The following is a 22,377-nucleotide window of genomic DNA, read 5'->3' on the forward strand; positions in this document are numbered from 1 at the left end:
AGGATTATACATTTTTTTCTCATGTTCATCGCTCGTATTCTCGTATACATCATATTTTTATTAGCCAAGCCCTCAGGGGGGATGTCCGAATGACTAGTGTTTTTCCACTCTCAGTGTCTGATCATAGCCTAGTGGTGCTTGGGTTACACTGGTCCGTGGGGGGGACGGTTGGCGGAAGTGGTACTTCCCAGCAGCGTTGGTACGGGATGAGGTGTCTTGCAAGGAGCTGCGAAGGGCTATAGGAGAGTTTTCGCTCTTAACCCGCCCTCCGATACGTCAGTATATACCACATGGGATGCGTGCAAGGCCTCAATAGGGGGTACATGCCTCGCCCTCAATGCGAATCTTAACAAGCTTCGGCGGAAGGAAATGGGGGGCCCTGGAGACGGAGCTTGCTACTTTAGAACAGGCGCACAAGTCAAACCCTTCTAGGGTGACCCTCCGTCCACTTACGGCGGTGCGAGGGAAACTGAGAGCCCACTACAACAACCGGGCTGAGTTTACCCTCCTGCGTCTTCGACGCATCTCCTACTCCCAGGGGAACAAGGTGGGGCGTCACCTGGCCCGGCAGCTTCGAGATAAGCGTGAGAAGGATTACATTGGGGGCATACAGGACCACACGGGTTCTGTTCGGCACAGAGATGCAGACAAGGCAGCCCTCTTTGGCCGCTTTTATGCAGATCTTTACTCGAGTGACGCCCTTGATCCAGAGGCCCAGTCTGCGTTCTTGGGTGGTCTCCCTATCCCACAGGTCTCCAGGGAATGGAACGACTTGCTGTCTTCCCCCATCACTAGGGAGGAGGTGTTGGACGCCATTAAGGCTCTGAAACTCCACAAGGCCCCGGGCCCTGATGGTTACACGGCCCTGTTTTACAAGACATTCGCGTTGGACATCTGTGATTACCTGGTTTCCCTTTTTAACGCAATGGCGTCTGAGGGAAGAACCTCTGACACTATGGCTGAGGCTCTGATTACCGTCCTCCCCAAACCGGGGAAGGATCTTACCAAATGCGCATCTTATCGCCCGATAGCGCTCCTCAATCTAGACGCTAAGTTGTATTCATCTCTACTTGCTGGCAGGTTACAGGATTTAATGCCGGCCCTGGTCCACCCGGACCAGTCCGGGTTTATAAAAGGTCGACAAACTCACAACAACTTGAGGCGCGTGATCCATCTGATCGAGAAGGCTAATAGATTTCGCATACCGGTGGTGTTAGTAGGGCTCGACGTGGAAACAGCCTTTGATCGCGTTGATTGGGGCTTTTTACATTGCACGCTGGAAGCCTTCGGGTTTTCACCCCAATTCATAAGAATGCTTGAGGCTAATTATAACAACCCCACCTCTCGGGTACTGATTAATGGACATAGGTCCGGGAGTTTCCGCCATTCCCGCGGACGCGTCAGGGTTGCCCGCTCTCACCACTTCTATTTGCTTTAAGCATCAAACCGTTGGCCCTAGCGATTCGGGAGAACGAACAGATCTTGGGCCTCCCCTTCTCAGGTGAACAACACAAGATTTCGCTCTTCGCAGACGACGTGTTGCTTTCGGTTTGGGATCCGGCACTATCGTTACCCCATGTCCATACAGTGCTCTCTGATTTTGAGGCGGTGGCAGGATTCAGAGTCAACTTCGACAAATCGTATATTCTGAACCTGACTCTACCTCCCGAAGAGGTGCACCGGATTCGAGCACTTACTCCACTCTCATGGTCGACTTCATCCCTGTTATATCTGGGTGTGAGACTGACCTCGACCCTGGGCGCACTGTTTCCGGACAACTTTCCTCCGGTGCTGGCGGCGATACGTACGGAGCTGGAGAGATGGAAACCGAAATACATCTCATGGTTGGGTAGGATTCATGCGCTTAAAATGGTCCTCCTACCTATACTCCTATATCTCTTCCAGGCACTGCCCATTCCAGTAGGGATGGACTATTTCCGTCGGCTTAGGACCCTGATGTTGAAATTTGTGTGGCAAGGCGGCCGGGCGCGACTTTCATATGCAGTTCTTCGACGTCCACGGGTGGAGGGGGGGTGGGGTTCCCGGACATGCACTTGTATTAAAAGGCTGCCCAATTAAGAGTGCTGGTGGTATGGTCCCAACAGCTCTCAGAGAAGCACTGGCTCCACATGGATCGGAGTGTGGCCGGAAGATCCATCTGGGACCTGGCCTGGAAACCTAAGGCGGACCGGCCCAGAAACGCGCATATTAGCACCCCCACCAGCACGGTGTTGAAGGTCTGGGACACGGTCAGTGGCGACGACCGGTGGACCACCTTCCCGTCCCCATTTACTCCTATCCATTTCAACCCGGCCTTTCCTCTGGCCCTGACGGATGGACCCTTTGGTGTCTGGAGAGAGGGTGATTGTAGGGCCCTCGCTCACCTGTTTCACGGTACGGCGCCTCTTACCTTCCATAATTGTATGCGGGATTATGGTGTTCTGCCCGCTGAGCGCTTTCGTCACCTCCAGCTCCTACACTGGGCGACGTCACCTGGGGTGGTGGATGCCGCTACTAGACCATTGACGAAGTTTGAAGCCTTTATTCTTCGAACGTCCACCATGAAGGGGATAATCACTGTCAGGATTCATCGAGTGGCTACTGTAGTTTCCTCAAGACAGTTATCTAAATCCCTGTCATTGCCCCGCTCTACACAAGCTAATGTTTGGTTCCCTTGCTCCTCTGGTAAGCTGAGAAATTCCGGAGGTAATCCGAGTCATTGAACAAGAGAACTGATAAGACTGTACATAGTTCCCCTCCTTAAGATGGCCGCTCAATGTCCCGTTTAGTGTAATTGAGAAGTGCACCCTCTAGTGGGCTTCTGGAAGTCGCGCGCTTCTAACTGCGCACTTCAACGAAGATTCCGTTCGAGAAGCTTTTCCTTGTCGCTGCTCCGCGTCAACTATTCATGACGGGAGAATTACAGCAATTATAGTAGGAGGTCAGAGAGTCATAGTAACTAGGAATACAGAGACTTTAGAAGTATAAATTCCCACAGTGTGCTTTCACAGTCCCGAAGGGTACCACAGTCCTGACGAAGTCTTCGGCCGCTGTCATAGAGCGGTGACAACTGTCAACCAGATATCATAGCCGTTTTCCTGAGGAGTCTTGCTTCCAAGAAGACTCGACAAGACTCGTCATAGTTGAGTATCCAGCAGAAGAGGTTCCTGAACTCTACAAGTAAGGTGTTATATCTTCATGTCAAGCCTTCAAGTACAAGAACTAAATTGTCCAGCATTCGTATCTTCCCCCGGACATTCCCCCTTGCGTTTTTCCTTTCCTTTCCTCCCCTTTGTACCTCCTTGTATCCTTTTTGCGTGCTACGGAAAATCTGTTGAACTACTCGCTCCTCTCTCTCGGGCTGAGTGGTCACTCCCCAGTGTCCCTGGCGACATTTGGTATCGTTGTGCTGCGCTTCTGATCAAAACTGCCTATTAATTATTGCCTGCTGTCTGCCTGGTTGCCGCTTTGCTTTGTATGCACTTTTTGATTAGCAATTGAAACTTTCACTCTGTTTGCGCGTTTGCCCCAAGCGCTCTGCTGTGCTCACCCCTACGCTGCCATTTTGTTTGTTGTTGTCGTCCTCTGTAGCCCCCCCCGCCTCCCAGCTGAGCTGCCCTCCCACAAACTACAAACAGCGCTCCCTTACCTGAAAGCGCCGTGACTCGCTCATCTCTCTCGGGCTGAGTGGTCGCTCCCCAGTGTCCCTGGCGACATTTGGTATCGTTGTGCTGCGCTTCTGATCAAAACTGCCTATTAATTATTGCCTGCTGTCTGCCTGGTTGCCGCTTTGCTTTGTATGCACTTTTTGATTAGCAATTGAAACTTTCACTCTGTTTGCGCGTTTGCCCCAAGCGCTCTGCTGTGCTCACCCCTACGCTGCCATTTTGTTTGTTGTTGTCGTCCTCTGTAGCCCGCCCCGCCTCCCAGCTGAGCTGCCCTCGCCCCTCCACCATCCATATATGACCGCTGCATTAACGCGCAGCGTCCGCGCCCCAGCCGCGCCGAAGGTGCGCCAAAGGTAAGCCCGTCTACGCCCGTCCGCGCCTGAACCGCGCCCAGCGCCAGAGCCCCTGCTCCTCGTAATGCCCACCCCTCCCGCATTACTTACGATGCCACCACCCTCCTAGCCCTCAACCCCGGCCGTTCCCCCAACTGCGTCCAAGCCGCTCCTGGACACACCCATGGACCCTTTTCCTGCTACTCCTGCAAGTTCGACGGCACCAAGAACAACTCCTCATCCACGAACACACAACAGATATCCGATCCCAACCACCTACAATGCATCCTGCTCAACACCCGCTCGGTCCACAGACACGCCATTGACCTCTGGAATCTACTCGACAACATCTCTCCGGACGTCGCCTTCCTAACAGAAACATGGATGAATACCTCTTCAGCCCCAGACATCACCATTGCCATCCCGGAAGGCTATAAGATCATTCGCAAGGACCGCACCGGCCACACAGGAGGAGGCATCGCTATCGTCCATAAGAAATCCATCCGCATCTCAACCAGCTCAGACGTCAATCTCGCCAACTCTGAACACCTTCACTTCCAGATCCACATCGACCCCAATACCACACTCAGAGGCACCCTCCTTTACAGGCCACCAGGACCCCGCGCACAATTTAGTGAAGACATCACGGACTTCATCACTCCACACGCGCTCCCCTCCGAGGACTACATCCTTTTGGGAGACCTCAACTTTCACCTTGAAAAGAACAACGACCGCAACACCACCACCCTTTTGGACAACCTCGCAAACCTCGGACTTAAACAACTTGTCACTACCCCCACCCACATCGCAGGTCACACACTAGACCCCATCTTCACCTCCAGCAAGCATGTTTCCTTCAGCCACACCACAGCTCTCCTTTGGACTGACCACAGCTGCGTTCACTTCCCCTACAACAAGCCTACATCCAACAACCACCCCCAACCCACATTGCAAAGAAACTGGAACAAAATCACCATCGACCAGATCTCCTCATCGCTTCTTCAAAAGCCCCCCGCCCAATCCTCAAACCCCGACCAAGCAGCCACCAACCTCACCCAATGGCTATCCAACAGCGCCGACATCCTAGCACCACTGAAAAAACGACAAATCAAACTAGGCAGCAAGAAGGCCTCCTGGTTCAACGATGACCTTAAGAAATCCAAGAAACTCTGTCGCTCCCTCGAGAAGGCCTGGAAAAAAGACCCAACCACCAGCACCAAGGACGCCTTCAAAAACGCCACCCGCATACACCACCAACTAATCCGAAATGCCAAGAAAGCAGCCTTCAAGGACCGTCTAGATAACAACGCCCACAACAGCAAGGAATTATTCAACATCGTCAAGGAATTTACCAACCCATCAGCCAATTCCAACGACATCACCCCCTCTCAAGCCCTCTGCGACTCCCTAGCCTCATTCTTCTACAACAAAATTGCAGACATCCACAACAGCTTCGACAACCAACCCGGAGATCAACCCACCCATTCCCCTGCAGGACCCCTTCCCCCCCTGAACATCCTCAATTACTGGAAGCCAATCTCTACTGAGGACACCATCCGTCTGATGAACTCTATCCACTCAGGATCCCCCACAGATCCTTGCCCTCACTACATCTTTAACAAAGCAGACTCCATTATTGCACCGCACCTCCGAGACGTCATCAACTGCTCCCTCAACTCCGCAACCTTCCCGGAAAGTTGGAAACATGCCAAACTCAGCGCCCTCCTGAAGAAACCCACAGCTGACCCCACCGAACTCAAAAACTATCGCCCTATCTCACTCCTTCCATTCCCGGCCAAAGTCATCGAGAAAGCTGTCAACAACCAACTCGCTGCATTCCTCGAAACCAACAAATCCCTCGACTCCTCACAATCCGGCTTCCGAGCCAAGCACAGCACCGAAACCGCCCTCATCGCAGCAACAGACGACATTCGGACTCTACTGGACAATGGAGACACAGTCGCCCTCATCCTCCTCGACCTCTCCGCAGCCTTCGACACAGTCTGTCATAGCACCCTTTTACAGCGCCTCAGAAACGTCGGAATCCAAGGAAAAGCACTGGAATGGATCACCTCGTTCCTCACCGGAAGAACCCAGAGAGTCCGCCTTCCACCATTCAAGTCAGAGGCTACTGAAGTCATCTGCGGCGTACCTCAAGGGTCCTCACTCAGTCCCACCCTCTTCAACGTTTACATGAGCCCCCTCGCGACCATCGCACGCCAACATAACCTCAACATCATCTCCTACGCCGACGACACTCAACTGATCCTATCACTCACCAGAGACCCTAACACAGCCAAAACCAACCTACACGAAGGAATGAAAGAAGTAGCCGAATGGATGAAGCACAGCCGTCTGAAACTGAACTCGGACAAAACAAAAGTCCTCATCTTAGGTACCTCCCCCTCCGCCTGGGACGACTCTTGGTGGCCAGAGGCCCTTGGAAAAGCACCCATCCCGACGGACCACGCACGGAACCTGGGCGTCATCCTGTATTCCTCACTCTCGATGAACAGACAAGTCAACGCCGTCTCTTCATCTTGCTTCAACATTCTTCGCATGCTCAAAAAAACATTTCGCTGGATCCCTACCGAAACTAGAAAAACAGTCACCCACGCTCTGGTCACGAGCCGACTGGACTACGGAAACACCCTCTACGCCGGCACCACCGCAAAACTCCAGAAAAAACTACAACGCATCCAGAACGCCTCAGCCAGGCTCATATTAGACATCCCGCGTAAAGAACACATCTCTGATCACCTGAAAAACCTCCACTGGCTCCCCGTCAATAAGAGAATCACTTTCCGGCTCCTAACCCACGCACACAAAGCACTCTACGAAATCGGACCCGAATGCCTCAACACACGACTATCCTTCTACACCCCCTCCCGCCAGCTACGATCCTCCAACCAAGCCCTTGCCACTGTACCTCGCATCAACAAAACCACCATGGGAGGTAGATCCTTTTCCTACCTAGCAGCTAAAACTTGGAACTCACTTCCCACTCACCTTCGCCTTACTCAGAACCACCTAGCATTTAGAAAACAACTCAAAACGTGGATATTCGACAAGTAACTCCCCACCCTTCTTCAAGCACCTTGAGACCCTCTGGGTATGTAGCGCGCTATACAAATCTTTTGACTTGACTTGACTTGACTTTCTTGTACCGCTGCCAAGAATAACATCTCTTCATAGAACCCCCGAGACCAAGTCTGGCAAAAGGCTTCACAGGTACTAGTTCAGTCAGAGGGAGAGTGAGAGAGTGTGGGAGGAATTATCTGGGGTAGAGATTCTAATGTACGCATATGTCTTCACTGCAGGAAGCTCGGCCAGATAAACAATACACATTATAGAAGAGAGGCAAATACCTGGGCTGAAACTGGTAGGACAAGTTTTGTTACCCCTTTAAGAACAGTCTGCGTAGTGAAGAAAGGTTTGTGGTATATTCTCTGCTTCTCTCCCTTCTGTGTATTAGGCACCTTCAGAGTAGACGGCAAGAAATATAGCAGTCACTAGAAGATAGAGGTGCCAGTCTAAGTACAGGTATTCTCTTCTCTGTCCACTTCCCCTTTCCCTGTTGCTGGTGGTCTTGCTCTTGAAGCGAGGGTACCGGTGGAAGGGTGATCGGGACATTAGTCAGTACTGCCCCTGTGAAGCGTTGGAGCATCAGGACATCGTGACAGATTGAAGTGCCCACGTATTTTTCTTCGCCCGGGCAGTATGGCTGAGGGAATGGATTTGAAGGAGTTAGGTGCAATCTTAGTGGGTATTCAAAGAGATTTGGGAGCAGTTCGGGATGAAAACCAAAGTTTAAAAATAGAGTTAGTGGCTTCCCGTCAAGAGACAAGGCAGATGGGTTAGCTATGGGAAATCCAGTGCAGAGTTCCGCTGTCCCAGTCACTAGTAGTGTTACTGCGGATCCAAAATCTGTAGCTCAAGTAATTCATTCTGTATCCCCGCTGATTCCGTTGGCTACTCCTGAAAGGTTTTCTGGAGATCCTCAAAAGGCTCAATATTTTTTGACTCAATGTTCCCTCCACTTCATGTGCCGCCCCACTCTTTTTCCGGATGCGCAATCTCGAGTAGCATTTATCCTGTCATATTTGAGTGGGGATGCGGCCAATTGGGCCATGCCGTTGGTTAGTGAGGATGATCATTTGCTTAGTGACTTTCCCAAATTTAAGGCTGAGTTTCTTAGGATCTTTGATCGGAGAAGGATATCTCAGGCCACCGATAACGAGTTGTTGGAGCTGCGTCAGGGATCTAAAGATTTAATTACGTACCTCACGCAGTTTAACAAATTAATCCTGGAAACTAGCTGGCCAGAGGAAAAAAGAGCTGCTTTATTCTATCGTGGATTAAGGGATGAAATCAAGGACACTCTGGCTCAGATCCCTAATAGACCCACAGAATTGTCAGCTTTGGTGGATTTGGTCCTGGAATTGGATTTTCGGAATTCGGAACGTAAAGGTGAAAAGAAGAGAGATTGGAAGATAAATTTCCCGCGCTTTGACAGAGCCAAGAGTGAAAAAGGACCTGGAGGGAGTTCTGAGTCGGAACCCATGCAAATTGGGACAGTTCGAGGTTCCTGGAGTAAAGAAGAAAAGGAACAACGGAGGCAAAAGAAGTTGTGCTTGTATTGTGGCGCATCCGGCCATTTTGTTAAGGATTGCATGATGCGTCCCAAGACTCCGTTTAAGGGAAACGAGACGAACCACCAGTAGACGGGGTCGCTCTGGTGGTGAAAGAAGATAAGACGGCTCCAGAATCTCATTTGATTTTAAATACACTACAGACCATGACTCCCTATGTAATTCTCCATGTGAATATGCAATTCCGTGAACATCAAATTTTTGGAGTGGCAATCATGCTCGATTCTGGTGCCACTGGAAATTTTTGTGATATCCGTTACGCTAGACAGATGGGAATCAAAGCAATCGCAAAAGACCGCCCAGAGCCAGTACGTGCAGTAGATGGTACCAACTTGACTTCCGGACCAATTACTAGTCACACAGAGGAATTGGAAATTACTCAGGGTGATGGGCATTGGGAAGTGTTGCAATTCAACTTAATTGACGCCCCGCAATTTCAATTGATCCTGGGACTGCCCTGGTTAACCCTTCATAACCCGTCCATAGATTGGGAAAACAGGACTGTCAGTCTGCGTTCAGAGTTTTGCTTATCTCACTGTTATGGTACTAAAACTCGTGAAAAAGAATCTACGCCATCTATGCTGTTGTTGTTTGGTGGACAGTCCATTGGAGCGGTTATAACTGAAGAAATTCCTCCAGAGTATCGAGATCTAGAGACTGTGTTCAGTGAGCAGGAAGCCGAATTGTTGCCACCCCACCATGCTTATGATTGCACCATAGATTTGGAACCTGGAGCAGTTCTCCCATGTAGTCGTATTTATGCCCTGACAGAAGCTGAAAATGTACACTTAAAAGAATACCTAGATCGATACCTTGCTAATGGTTTTGTCCGGCCATCTCAGTCTCCTGTGTCCTCACCACTGTTCTTCATACCGAAGAAGCAAGAAGGTAGCCTAAGAACTTGTATAGACTATCGTGCATTAAATCAGGTCACCATCAAAAATAGGTACCCGTTGCCGTTGATTTCTGTTCTTTTGGATCAGATAAAGGAAGCTCAAATTTTCACCAAACTGGACTTGTGCGGAGCTTATCACTTGGTTCGCATGAAGGAAGGGCATGAATGGAAGACCGCCTTTCGAACCAAGTTTGGTCTTTTTGAATATTGTGTCATGCCATTTGGCCTTTGTAATGCTCCCGCAGTGTTCCAACATTTCATCAACGACATCATGAGTGATTTCATCGATAAGATTGCTATCATCCACCTGGATGATATTTTGATTTACTCTCGGAACACTCAGGAACACACTCAGCATGTACGAATGGTTCTAGAGCGATTGCAAGCCAATCAACTTTTTGTTAAGTTGGAAAAGTGTGTTTTTCATGTATCTCAAGTGGAGTTTTTGGGTTTCGTTATCTCACCTCAGGGAGTTACCATGGATCCAGGAAAGGTAAAAGCAGTGGAAGATTGGCCTGCCCCCAAGAACGTGAAAGAAATTACAAGATTTCTGGGCTTTGCCAATTTCTATCGGAGATTTATTCAAGGATTTTCTCAGCTAATTACTCCCATCACTGTTCTCTTGAAGAAAGGAGGCAAATTTGAATGGACTGATGAATCTAATTCCGCTTTCTTGAGTCTGAAGAAAAAATTCATTTCCGCCCCCATCCTTCTGCACGCGGATCCTGCTGAACCCTTCTATGTGGAAGCTGATGCTTCAGATCAGGCCATAGGGGGAGTTCTTTCACAACGCCACCCAAAGACTGGGCAGCTGCATCCAGTGGCGAATCGCTCAAGAAAACTGAACTCTGCTGAAGTCAACTATACCATCACGGAGAAAGAGTTATTAGCAGTAAAGGATGCTTTTGAGGATTGGAGACACTATCTGTTGGGGGCACGACATACAGTCACAGTCTATTCTGATCACAAAAACTTGCAGTTTCTAAAGACGGCTAAGACCTTGACTCCACGTCAGTTGCGCTGGTCTCTTTACTTTGCAGACTTCGACTTTGTGATTACTTATCGACCTGGTCCCAAGAACGGAAAAGCAGACGCACTGTCCCGACTACAAACTGAAGAATCCGAACATACTGTTGAAACTAAACCGATCATTCCAGAAACAAAGATAGTGTGTGCACTTACTTTAGATAATTTCAAAGAAGAGGTCCGAAAGAGTCTTACCACAGAAGAGATTTAGCAGTGGGTCCAACAAGGGGAAGAACGACAGTGTCGACACCAGCTACCTTATGTAAAAGAAGCCTTATATCTCCCTACCACAGATCTTCAAGAAAAGGCCTTGCGGAGCTGCCATGATCATCCACTAGCGGGTCACAAGGGAATTGCTAAGACTCAAGAATTGGTACAGCGTTATTTTTGGTGGCCTGGGATGTCCGATCAGATCAAGAAATATGTTCAGTCTTGCGAGTCTTGCGCTCGAAGTAAACCAAATAGACAGACTCCCCAAGGTTTGTTGCAGCCCTTGCCTACTCCCACTTCTCCATGGCATACAATTTCTTTGGATCTCATAGTAGACCTACCGTTAAGCAAGGGATTTTATACCATCTTGGTAGTGGTAGATACCTTCACCAAGATGAGTCATTTCGTCCCTCTGTCAGGAATTCCAACCGCAGTCCAGTTGGCTAGAGTATTTGGTGAGAATATAGTAAAGATTCATGGTGTCCCTAAGATTGTGGTCTCAGATCGAGGTCCCCAATTCATTTCTCGCTTCTGGAGGGCCTTCCTAAAGGGGATGGGGATTGAGGGTAGATTGTCTACTAGTTATCACCCAGAATCCGATGGACAGACAGAAAGGATAAATCAAGAATTAGAACAGTACTTGAGGTTATTTCTATTGGATCAAGGTGGGGAATGGTCAGAAAAGTTGTGGATGGCAGAGTTTGCTTGCAATAATGCGAAGAGTGCGTCTACTGGATACTCTCCGTTTTATTTAAACTTTGGTAGACATCCTAACTTTATGATTACGCAAGAGGAGTTAGATGTCCCAGCAGCCAAGAGAGCCCTTTTAGATTTGAGCTCGTTGCACAAATCAGCTGAGAAGAATTTAGAGAAAGCTAAGGCGTCCTATAAGAAGTTTGCAGATTCACATAGACGAGAGTCCCCACAGTACCAAGAAGGAGATCAGGTGTGGTTATCCACTAAGAATTTACATTTGAAGGGAAACAGGAAGTTTCAACCCAGATTTGTGGGCCCGTATACCATAGAGAAGGTGTTAGGACCAATTACTGTTAAATTGAAACTTCCGACCAAGATTGGGGTGCATCCTGTTTTCCATGTATCCTTGCTGAAAAAGATTCAATCACCTATACGACTCACGAAACCTCCTGATCCACTTAACATTCAAGGACACACAGAATATGAGGTTAAGGATATTTTAGATTCCAAGTACCTTAAGGGGAAATTGAAATACTTAGTGGATTGGAAAGGGTTTGGCCCAGATGAAAGGTCCTGGGAACCTGTTAGTAATATCCATGCTCCACAACTGCTGAAACGTTTTCACTCCAGATTTCCACACAAACCAGGACCGATGAATCGGTCCTTGAGAGGGGGTACTGTCAGGATTCATCGAGTGGCTACTGTAGTTTCCTCAAGACAGTTATCTAAATCCCTGTCATTGCCCCGCTCTACACGAGCTAATGTTTGGTTCCCTTGCTCCTCTGGTAAGCTGAGAAATTCCGGAGGTAATCCGAGTCATTGAACAAGAGAACTGATAAGACTGTACATAGTTCCCCTCCCTAAGATGGCCGCTCAATGTCCCGTTTAGTGTAATTGAGAAGTGCGCCCTCTAGTGGGCTTCTGGAAGTCGCGCGCTTCTAACTGCGCACTTCAACGAAGATTCAGTTCGAGAAGCTTTTCCTTGTCGCTGCTCCGCGTCAACTATTCATGACGGGAGAATTACAGCAATTATAGTAGGAGGTCAGAGAGTCATAGTAACTAGGAATACAGAGACTTTAGAAGTATAAATTCCCACAGTGTGCTTTCACAGTCCCGAAGGGTACCACAGTCCTGACGAAGTCTTCGGCCGCTGTCATAGAGCGGTGACAACTGTCAACCAGATATCATAGCCGTTTTCCTGAGGAGTCTGGCTTCCAAGAAGACTCGACAAGACTCGTCATAGTTGAGTATCCAGCAGAAGAGGTTCCTGAACTCTACAAGTAAGGTGTTATATCTTCACGTCATGCCTTCAAGTACAAGAACTAAATTGTCCAGCATTCGTATCTTCCCCCGGACATTCCCCCTTGCGTTTTTCCTTTCCTTTCCTCCCCTTTGTACCTCCCTGTATCCTTTTTGCGTGCTACGGAAATTCTGTTGAACTATTTCTTGTACCGCTGCCAAGAATAACATCTCTTCATAGAACCCCCGAGACCAAGTCTGGCAAAAGGCTTCACAGGTACTAGTTCAGTCAGAGGGAGAGTGAGAGAGTGTGGGAGGAATTATCTGGGGTAGAGATTCTAATGTACGCATATGTCTTCACTGCAGGAAGCTCGGCCAGATAAACAATACACATTATAGAAGAGAGGCAAATACCTGGGCTGAAACTGGTAGGACAAGTTTTGTTACCCCTTTAAGAACAGTCTGCGTAGTGAAGAAAGGTTTGTGGTATATTCTCTGCTTCTTTCCCTTCTGTGTATTAGGCACCTTCAGAGTAGACGGCAAGAAATATAGCAGTCACTAGAAGATAGAGGTGCCAGTCTAAGTACAGGTATTCTCTTCTCTGTCCACTTCCCCTTTCCCTGCTGCTGGTGGTCTTGCTCTTGAAGCGAGGGTACCGGTGGAAGGGTGATCGGGACATTCGTCAGTACTGCCCCTGCGAAGCGTTGGAGCACCAGGACATCGTGACAATCTCCTTCATCTATGGGTTGTTACTAGACACCGCGGTGTCCCCCCGACCTCGATACATGGACCACTGGGAGACTGCATTGGGGAGGGACATTTCTGATAGCGAATGGAGGAGCCTCTGGGGTAATGTAGCGGCACATAATCATTCCACAGATCTTAGAGAGGCTCATATGAAGCTCATATTTGATCGGTATCTGTATCCGTCCAAGTTACATCGGATATTCCCGACGGCCTCAGATAAGTGCTGGCGAGGCTGCGGTATGCTGGGTGACTTCCGCCACATCTGGTGGGACTGCCCCACCATCCGGCCATTCTGGTCCGAGATCCTATCCCACATCAAGGATGTGATGGGCTATCCAATTCCGGACTCAATGGAGTATGTCCTGTTGAACATCAAACTAGAGCCGATAAACGCATTATATGTCTGTGCCTAGGGGCTGCCAAATTGACTTTGGCAGCCGCGTGGAAAAGCCCGACAGCTCCAGCCATTTCTTTATGGCATGCACGGCTATGGCGACTACTGAGTATGGAGAGACTGTTGGATATCTTTTTGGGGAATTTTAAAAACTTCATGTTCAACTGGGGACCCTTGGTTAGGTTTCTGTCTCGAGGTTTGCCATCTGCAGTTTGCCCCTCAGCTCTTCGTGCACTACATCTCTTCCAAATTTAATCACCTGCTTGTATGACGATGTTCTGAATGCATGATGGTCGCCACCACTAGGGACAGGGTGGGGGGGGTGGAGGGGAAGTGGGGTGGGTGGGGTGTTGGGTTAGGGTTGTTGATCTACTTTTGGTTGCAACACGAATCGCATGTGAAGACGGACTGCACGGCCTTCCTATAGGATTGTGATCATGATTGGGACACCTCTTACTCCTGAGAACTTAGAACTGTTTGCTGAGACGCGGGTGCTCCCCCCCAATCGATGGAGATTGGTGAACAATAACACTTGCAGTGCATCTGACAACGCTAGTGGAGAAGTGTGGCTCACTGGTTAGAGCAGGCAGACCCTGAAGCAGAGGTCAGACCCGGGACCAGGGTTCGATTCCCGACGCGGCAGGGTGTTGAGCTCAAATGTCCACGGACTCGATAATTCTCGCTTCGGTGCCTGACCTAATCATGGGTTCACACTATGCAACTCTGGGCATTAAGCTTGCTTAATCTCCACAACGGCCCCCCGGCGGCGGGATGCCTGGCTTTCACCTTGGGGATGCCCTATAGGGGCTATCTCACAGGGAAAAACCAGGACGGGTTCCCAAGGCAAGCGCTGAGATACCCCTTCGGGGGTCGATTCTGGCGCTATATAAGAAATGCAATAATAATAATAATAATAATAGTTGCCGTCCCCCCTCATGTAATTTTGGTCTTTTTCTTTGCAGCAATGTTCTCTAGCACCCCCTGTGTGGGGATTTATGGCGGAATGTCGCCTGTCCTTTTATCTTCATCCTCCTTCTTTCTCTCGCCTTCTTTTACTCCCTTTTTTTCTACTTAAAACCTTGCAAAATAAAAAATTTATAAAAAAAAAATGAAAACTCAAATATACAACATTTAATACCCTTGCAAAAACATGGACATACTAAGAACTGTCGCATTAAACATAAAAAGACATGTAAGTACCAATATCCTAGATACCCTATGTGGAATACTATCATATTAGAACCGTTGCAATTAGAAAGAAACAATTATGTTATAAAACAGCACATAGAATTAATTCATACAACAATGCATACACAAGAATTTACTACTTATACATTTGATAATTTCTTGTTACAAATGAAATTAACCGAAGAACAATATATAACATGCATACAATATCTGATACAAAAAACAACTATAGCTCTAAAAAGAACTCCAGCTGAGTGTTTTGTAAATAACTATAACAACATAATATTACAAGCATGGCAAGCTAACATAGATTTACAATACGTTTTAGATGCATATGCATGTGCTGTATATATTGTTACATATATCAGTAAATCTCAAAGAGGATTAAGTAAAATAATTGCACAAGCTACAAAAGAAGTACAACACAATCCAAATATTAAAGAACAATTAAACACATAGGGAATACATTCTTAAACTGTACTGAAATTAGTGCCCAAGAAGCAGCTTACTTAATATTACAAATACCATTACGAAAAGCTTCACGATCGTTTGTATTTATAAATACAAATACACCAAATAAACGCACATACTTAATGAAACATAGAAACACAATTAACTTATTACCAGACACATCAACAGATATACAATTTGACAATATACTTGTAAAATACAGCACACGCCCAATAACATTGGAGAGAAGCACGCTAGCCGACTATGCATCTAACTACAATACTAAAAAACAAACAGCAAAAAAACCATTATAAACAAACATGATAGCTTGCTTTTAGAAACCAACTTTTATAGCTCAGATGATGAAGAAATTGAAATTGATAACATTGTTAATAAAGAAGACAATATTATATATACTGAACGCACACAACGAAAAATTATCCGGTACTGCAGATTCAACAATTAAATGATTCAGAAAATTATTACAGAGAATTATTATTACTATATTATCCATGGCGAATAGAAAGCAATATAATTGGTACAAAAGACACATACTATGAAAGATATCTAGAAGTACAAACAATAATTGATGCAAACCATTATATATATAATAAACAAAATGAAATACTTAATAAAAGTAATATATCAAGAGATAATGACGCAATAATTACACCTACATTATCACCTGTAACAATAATACCCGATGATTTAGATAATGACAATCAACTATATCATCAAGAATTACAGTATGACATATCCTTAGATTTAGGAATTAGAACTACTACAGAAGAAGAAGCATTAATAAATAATATGTCACAACAAAAACTACCTTTTTATACTTTTTGTACTGGAGGTGCAGGCGTAGGAAAAAGCTTCCTTATAACAGCACTCCATCAGACTTTATTACGCTACTACAATACTAAAGCCGGAGAAAATCCAGAAAATGTTCATATATTACTAACAGCACCAACAGGTAAAGCAGCACATAATATAGATGGACAAACACTACACAGTACTTTCAAAATACCAGTATCACAAACTTTAACATATAAACAACTAACTCATGAAAACAGGAGCATACTTCAAAATAAACTAATGCATTTAAAAGTATTATTAATAGATGAAATTTCAATGGTAGGTGCAAATATGTTTAATTTCATACACAATAGATTACAAGAAATAAAAGCTTCTAACCAGCCTTTTGGAGGTATATCAATATTAGCAATTGGAGATTTCTATCAATTGAAACCTGTATTTGACACATACATATTTGACAATTCAAAACATTTGTATGGGCCATTAAGCACTAACTTGTGGCAAACACATTTTAAATTGTATGAACTACCAAAAATAATGAGGCAATCAAATTACATGCCATTTGCAGAAATGCTCAATAAGTTAAGAATAGGCAAACATACAAAAAACGATATAACAAACATCAAATTACGACAAATAGAACCTCCACAAAGTATAAAAGAAACTATACCATATATAATGGCAACTAACAAAGAAGTAAATGAAATAAATAACAGAGTATTATTACAGCATATACAACAACATGCTGTTTATACTACATTAGCAATAGACACAGTTGCTTCAGACCTAAGTCAGGAAGTAAAAGAAAAAATATTAAAGCAGTTACCAGCAGACTCTACAAAAACAATGGGATTATCAAGCATACTACATATTGCAATTAAACTTCGCTATGATTTAACTGCTAATCTTAATGTCAATGATGGATTAACAAATGGAGCAACAGGAATAGTTGAATATGTTGATTGTACAAATAACATACCTATTATAATATGGATACATTTTGATAATTGCAATATTGGGAAAAGTACTAGACAACAAAACAAACATCTATACCATGTTAATATATCACATGAATGGACACCAATATTGCCTATATCAAGAAACTTTCAATATACCCAAAAATGTATAACTATAATTTGAAAGCAATTCCATTACGACAATCATCAGCACGCACAATCCATAGAACACAAGGCGAAACAATTGAACCACTTTATATACACTTTAATAATAGCAAAATACATCACCTACATTACGTAGCTATTAGTAGAGCAAAATCATTAAAAACATATATATAAAAAACTTTGACGAAACAAAAATATTAGTACATCCAAAAGTTCATGAAGAAATGTTCCGCTTAAAAACATATATGTTGCTAGAAATATCCATAACTCAGATATCACAATTTACAAACCACTTTACTATTATTGTACAAAATATACGCTCACTACAAACAAATTTTAAATTAATATTAGCTGACAGTAACATATTGAATGCTGATATTCAATGTTTTACAGAGATAAATACAACACATAAAGCAAATACTGATGCATTTGTAATTCCCAATTACAATATGCTAATATTTGATAAATACCATAACGCACAAACAAAACAATGGTATTATAATATATTATAAAACAAATCACATATTACAAGCAGTATTTACAACACAACAGCAAATTGACATCTTGCAATTTACTAAACAAATTAAAAACAATAATTACCTATTTGTAATACTATACAAGCCACCAAAAGTACACATACAAATATTATTGCAAATAACAACAACTATATTAAACAATTATCCAAATCATAAATATATAATAATGGGTGATTTCAATATTGATTTGCAAACAACAACACACAATAAAAGTGTATTATTAAATTACATGTTAACAACTTTAACTGTGTTCAAAAAATAAACACACTTACAACAGATTACAATTCAATATTAGATCATATATTTACAAATGCTAATCTAGAACATTATGGAACATTAGAGTCATATTACAGTGATCATAAACCAATATGGACAGCTATATGATTTATATTTATTATAATGTACAAGTACCCTATGTAGCAACTTCCAAATTTTCATTAAATATTAAAATATTTGCATTGTTTTTTGCAGATGATTTCTATTCAAGATTTGAAAGACAGCAACCAAGATGAAACTAAGCCATACCAAAAGGCAATTCGTGTAAATATCATTCACTGTACAGGAAAAACGTACTATCGGAATGCAAAACAGGAAAATAAAGTAATGTACCATATGGCATTAGCTGATCAAAGCACGTCTATCAAAGCTACTTGCTATACTGAAGACTACCATGCTCAAACTAAAGAAGGATATGGCTTGCTAATTCGCAATTACCTTATCAAAAATGATACTTTGATTATGACAAAACAAACAAAAATCTCAAGAATGCCACCAATTGAAATACCTGCAGAAATTATTCAAGAAGCTATTAATATTTTGCAGCCGCCACCTCCACCAGTGTCTCCAATAAAGACAGTGAGAGAAGTGAGTGTAAAAACACTCTTAAGCGTCTCCGGAACAATAACTGAGGTAAGCTACTTTTATATACTTTGCATTTTACTATTGCATTATCTGAACTAACATGAATGTACAAAAGTAAAAAATGTTTATAATTGCATGTTGATAAAATACTTCACTGTACAAATAAATAATTATATTGTAATACTACAATGGTTTACTGCACAAATTGTCAATAATTGCCTTGCAAAAATGTTCAACATACAATGTTCTTGATAACAAATTTCTTTGTTAACCATATTGTAAATGCAGCATTGTTAAATTAAGTAGCATTAAACAAACATAAATATGATGCTGCCGACATACTAGAATGTAACAAACATACCTACAAAATATAACAGGTAAGTAAACTTACATACTAGCTAAAAAAAGTAAAACAAAGTAAGTTTGTATACTTATTGTAATACAAAATGACATGTATTACACTTTTGCTAAACATTTTACCACTAATAAAGGTAAGTAAAGTACACAATTTAATTAAAGCATATTTAATTTATGTATAAAAATGTACTAATTTAACATACCATTAAAGCATTAATACTGAAAATTTGAAACAAGTAGATACCACACAATATTCAACATCAAAATGCATCCAAATAATAATGTAAGTAACTTGCAATTAATTTTCAAACTTTAGCTAAAATTGGATTCCCATTAATATTGCTACTTCCCAAAAGAAATAATAACAGGTAAGTAATCTAAAACTTATGGTAATACACTGTTTGCATTACATATGCAAATAGTTCTATGAATCTTGCTTTATTACTGTATGTACTTTTACAAACAAAAAGTGCAACTATTATGCAATATAAACAATATGATACAACAAATGTATGCACCTTTTAATAACAAGTAAGTAACATAAAAATATACTGTACATATTGCAAAAGTATATGCACTAATGTATAATAAATACAAAGAACAAAATTATACTACAAACAATGTATGCATATAAGCATACAACTCTAAGAGGTAAGTAAACAAAAATGTCATTAATAAAGTACAAATTTTTATTGTAAAGAACTTGTATTAATTGTTCAAAGTGTAATGTTTTAATGCATTTCTACAACAATTGCATATACTACACATAGACCTTTACATTCATTAATGAAGTAAAGCAAACATTCAAATGAAGCTAACACATAACTAATACATCTCCACACATATTCAAATACATACTCAACACATTTTTACCATCACAATATTTTTAAAATAAACAAGACACAAACACCTACACTATGCACCACACATAACTTTATATAATTTAGTTCTCCTACGTACTCCGCAAGTCGTAGCACGCCCTAGTTCATACAGAACTAGGATGGCTCCAATGATGAAGCATGTCACTGTGAGGCAACTCCAGTGAGTGAGGGGACTCTAAAAACACATTGCTTTTTCTTCTACAGTACACCTACCTACATTCACCACACAGCCATATACATACATACTTCTTTTACATACTACATACACCTACAATACACTTACACTACAATTAATCACTGAAATAACATACCTCACACAACAACACTTTAACACATACCATTACATCAAAACACTCTCAGTAGCATTAATCCATATTTGCATCCTACACCTAAAACACAAGTAACAATTGACTTACTATAATGCAAATTCGATTATTATAATGCCAATGTAAATGTAAATGTAAATGTACAGCAATTTATATAGTTGAAATCACCAAGCAATTTCTAAGCGCTTGCTTAGGGAACCCATCCTGGTATTACCCTGTGAAATAACCCCAGAAGGGTATCCGCAAACTGAAAGCAAAGCATCCTGCCGCAAAGGGCCGTTGTAAAGAATAAACAAGCTGTTGCCCAGAGTCGCAGAATATGAACCTGTAAATCAAGTAGGCACCAGTGCAAGAAATGTCAAGTCCATGTATATTTTTAGGAGTTAAGACCCCGCCAAGCCAGGAATTGAAACCTGGTCCCAGGCTGACCTCTGCTTCCAGGTCTGCCTCCTCTAACTAGTGAGCTACACTTCTCCCAATAACTATCCCTTACCAAACGCTAAAACTTACTCTTCACTGAACTGTTTAACAAGTATACTTTCATGCTCTTTCATAAACTGCTAACAGAATAGATATACTGTGAAGCATATTACATTATCTGCACTTGCCATTATAAATGCTACTTAAAGTAACATATTTGCCAAACACCATTTGCAAATTAGTAAAATTGCCTTTGTATATTAACAACTGAAAATTACATATTGTACTACTATATCAAACAAATCTAACAAACACATGTTATTTTACAGGAAGAACAATCCAAAAATATATTCGTTGGAGGACAGGAAACAAAATTGAAAAGTATCACCGTTAAAGATACAACTGACTCTGTAAAAATTACCCTATGGAGAGAAGCAGCCGACTTCCCAATACAGATTGGACAATATGTACATCTATCTCACCTGACTGTACATGAATTTAATAAAGAAAAGATTTTGAACACAACTCGACATACTAAGATACAAGTAAGTAAAATTTAATATGGATATTAATATTTAGATGACATTACAAATTGAATAAATACTAAAACAGTATCTTTGCAGGTAGTAAAACCACCACAAGAAAACCTTGACATAACAATTTACGGATTAGACAACATACTACAAGAAACAAGCATTGTAACGGTACAAGTTAACGGAACAGAACATTTCCAATCCATGGAAATTCATAATATCTCATTGATGGACTTTTTACATATAAGGGATGACGTGGAGGACTTAGCTGATGCATTGATGGAATATCTACCACTATCTGTAAAAATAACATTTTGTAATAGATATATAACAAACATCATTGAAAAAATATAATGTACATACAATAATACAAACATTAATAAAGATTATTGATATCAAAAAACAATTAATGTTTACACTGTATACATTACTCAAGTTTGAACCAGATAAGATATATATTTTGTTTGCTGTTGTTTGATAACAAAAATTGTATTTCAATATTGCATTCAATTGCTGATCACTGTTTGCTATTCTTATATTAACATTGCTGTGTGGAAATTACTATACAACACTTAACTACTTTTTGTATGCACTTTATAATTTGGTAATCTGCTTTAATTACAAATATTGACATATACAACTGTAATATTCAATTAAGTTTAAACAAACTTGCATATTTTCTGTAAATGTATATGTTACCTACTTACAATAAATAGAAATGCTTAACAACCAAAAATAAAGTTCATACCACAAATCAAGTATTCTTTACATCAATATTTACAATTATAAATGTATTATGCATTATGAATAAGAAATAGACAAAGAACTAACAAACAAGTACTTATTCCTACTACATATTACCTACTTAAAGTACTAGAAAGCCTTATCAGTAACAGTGTAATAGCTACAGTAATTTAAGACTATATGCTACAGTAATTTAAGACTACTAAATATAGTAGAAAGAAAAACAAGGCAGCGCAATACCAAAAGCTCTAACTTAAATACTGCGAGACCTATTGCATTGCAAAT

The 22,377-nt window shown here is 42.6% G+C and overlaps 1 protein-coding gene and 1 long non-coding RNA gene across 3 annotated transcripts in view; one reads left to right on the plus strand and one right to left on the minus strand.

Moving 5' to 3' along the window:
• LOC147662947 (cytochrome P450 2D15-like) overlaps nucleotides 1-22,377 on the minus strand; it is a 332,964-nt gene that overhangs the window by 196,476 nt on the left and 114,111 nt on the right. The gene's annotated exons all lie outside the window — the stretch shown is intronic.
• On the plus strand, nucleotides 18,609-21,630 carry LOC147662948 (uncharacterized). Its single transcript, XR_015305461.1, has 3 exons — nucleotides 18,609-18,879; nucleotides 21,145-21,360; nucleotides 21,439-21,630. It is a non-coding gene; the product is annotated as an uncharacterized LOC147662948 (long non-coding RNA).

Source organism: Lissotriton vulgaris, unplaced genomic scaffold, assembly GCF_964263255.1.
Source record: "Lissotriton vulgaris unplaced genomic scaffold, aLisVul1.2 SCAFFOLD_1295, whole genome shotgun sequence".
NCBI classification, from domain to species: Eukaryota; Metazoa; Chordata; class Amphibia; order Caudata; family Salamandridae; genus Lissotriton; species Lissotriton vulgaris.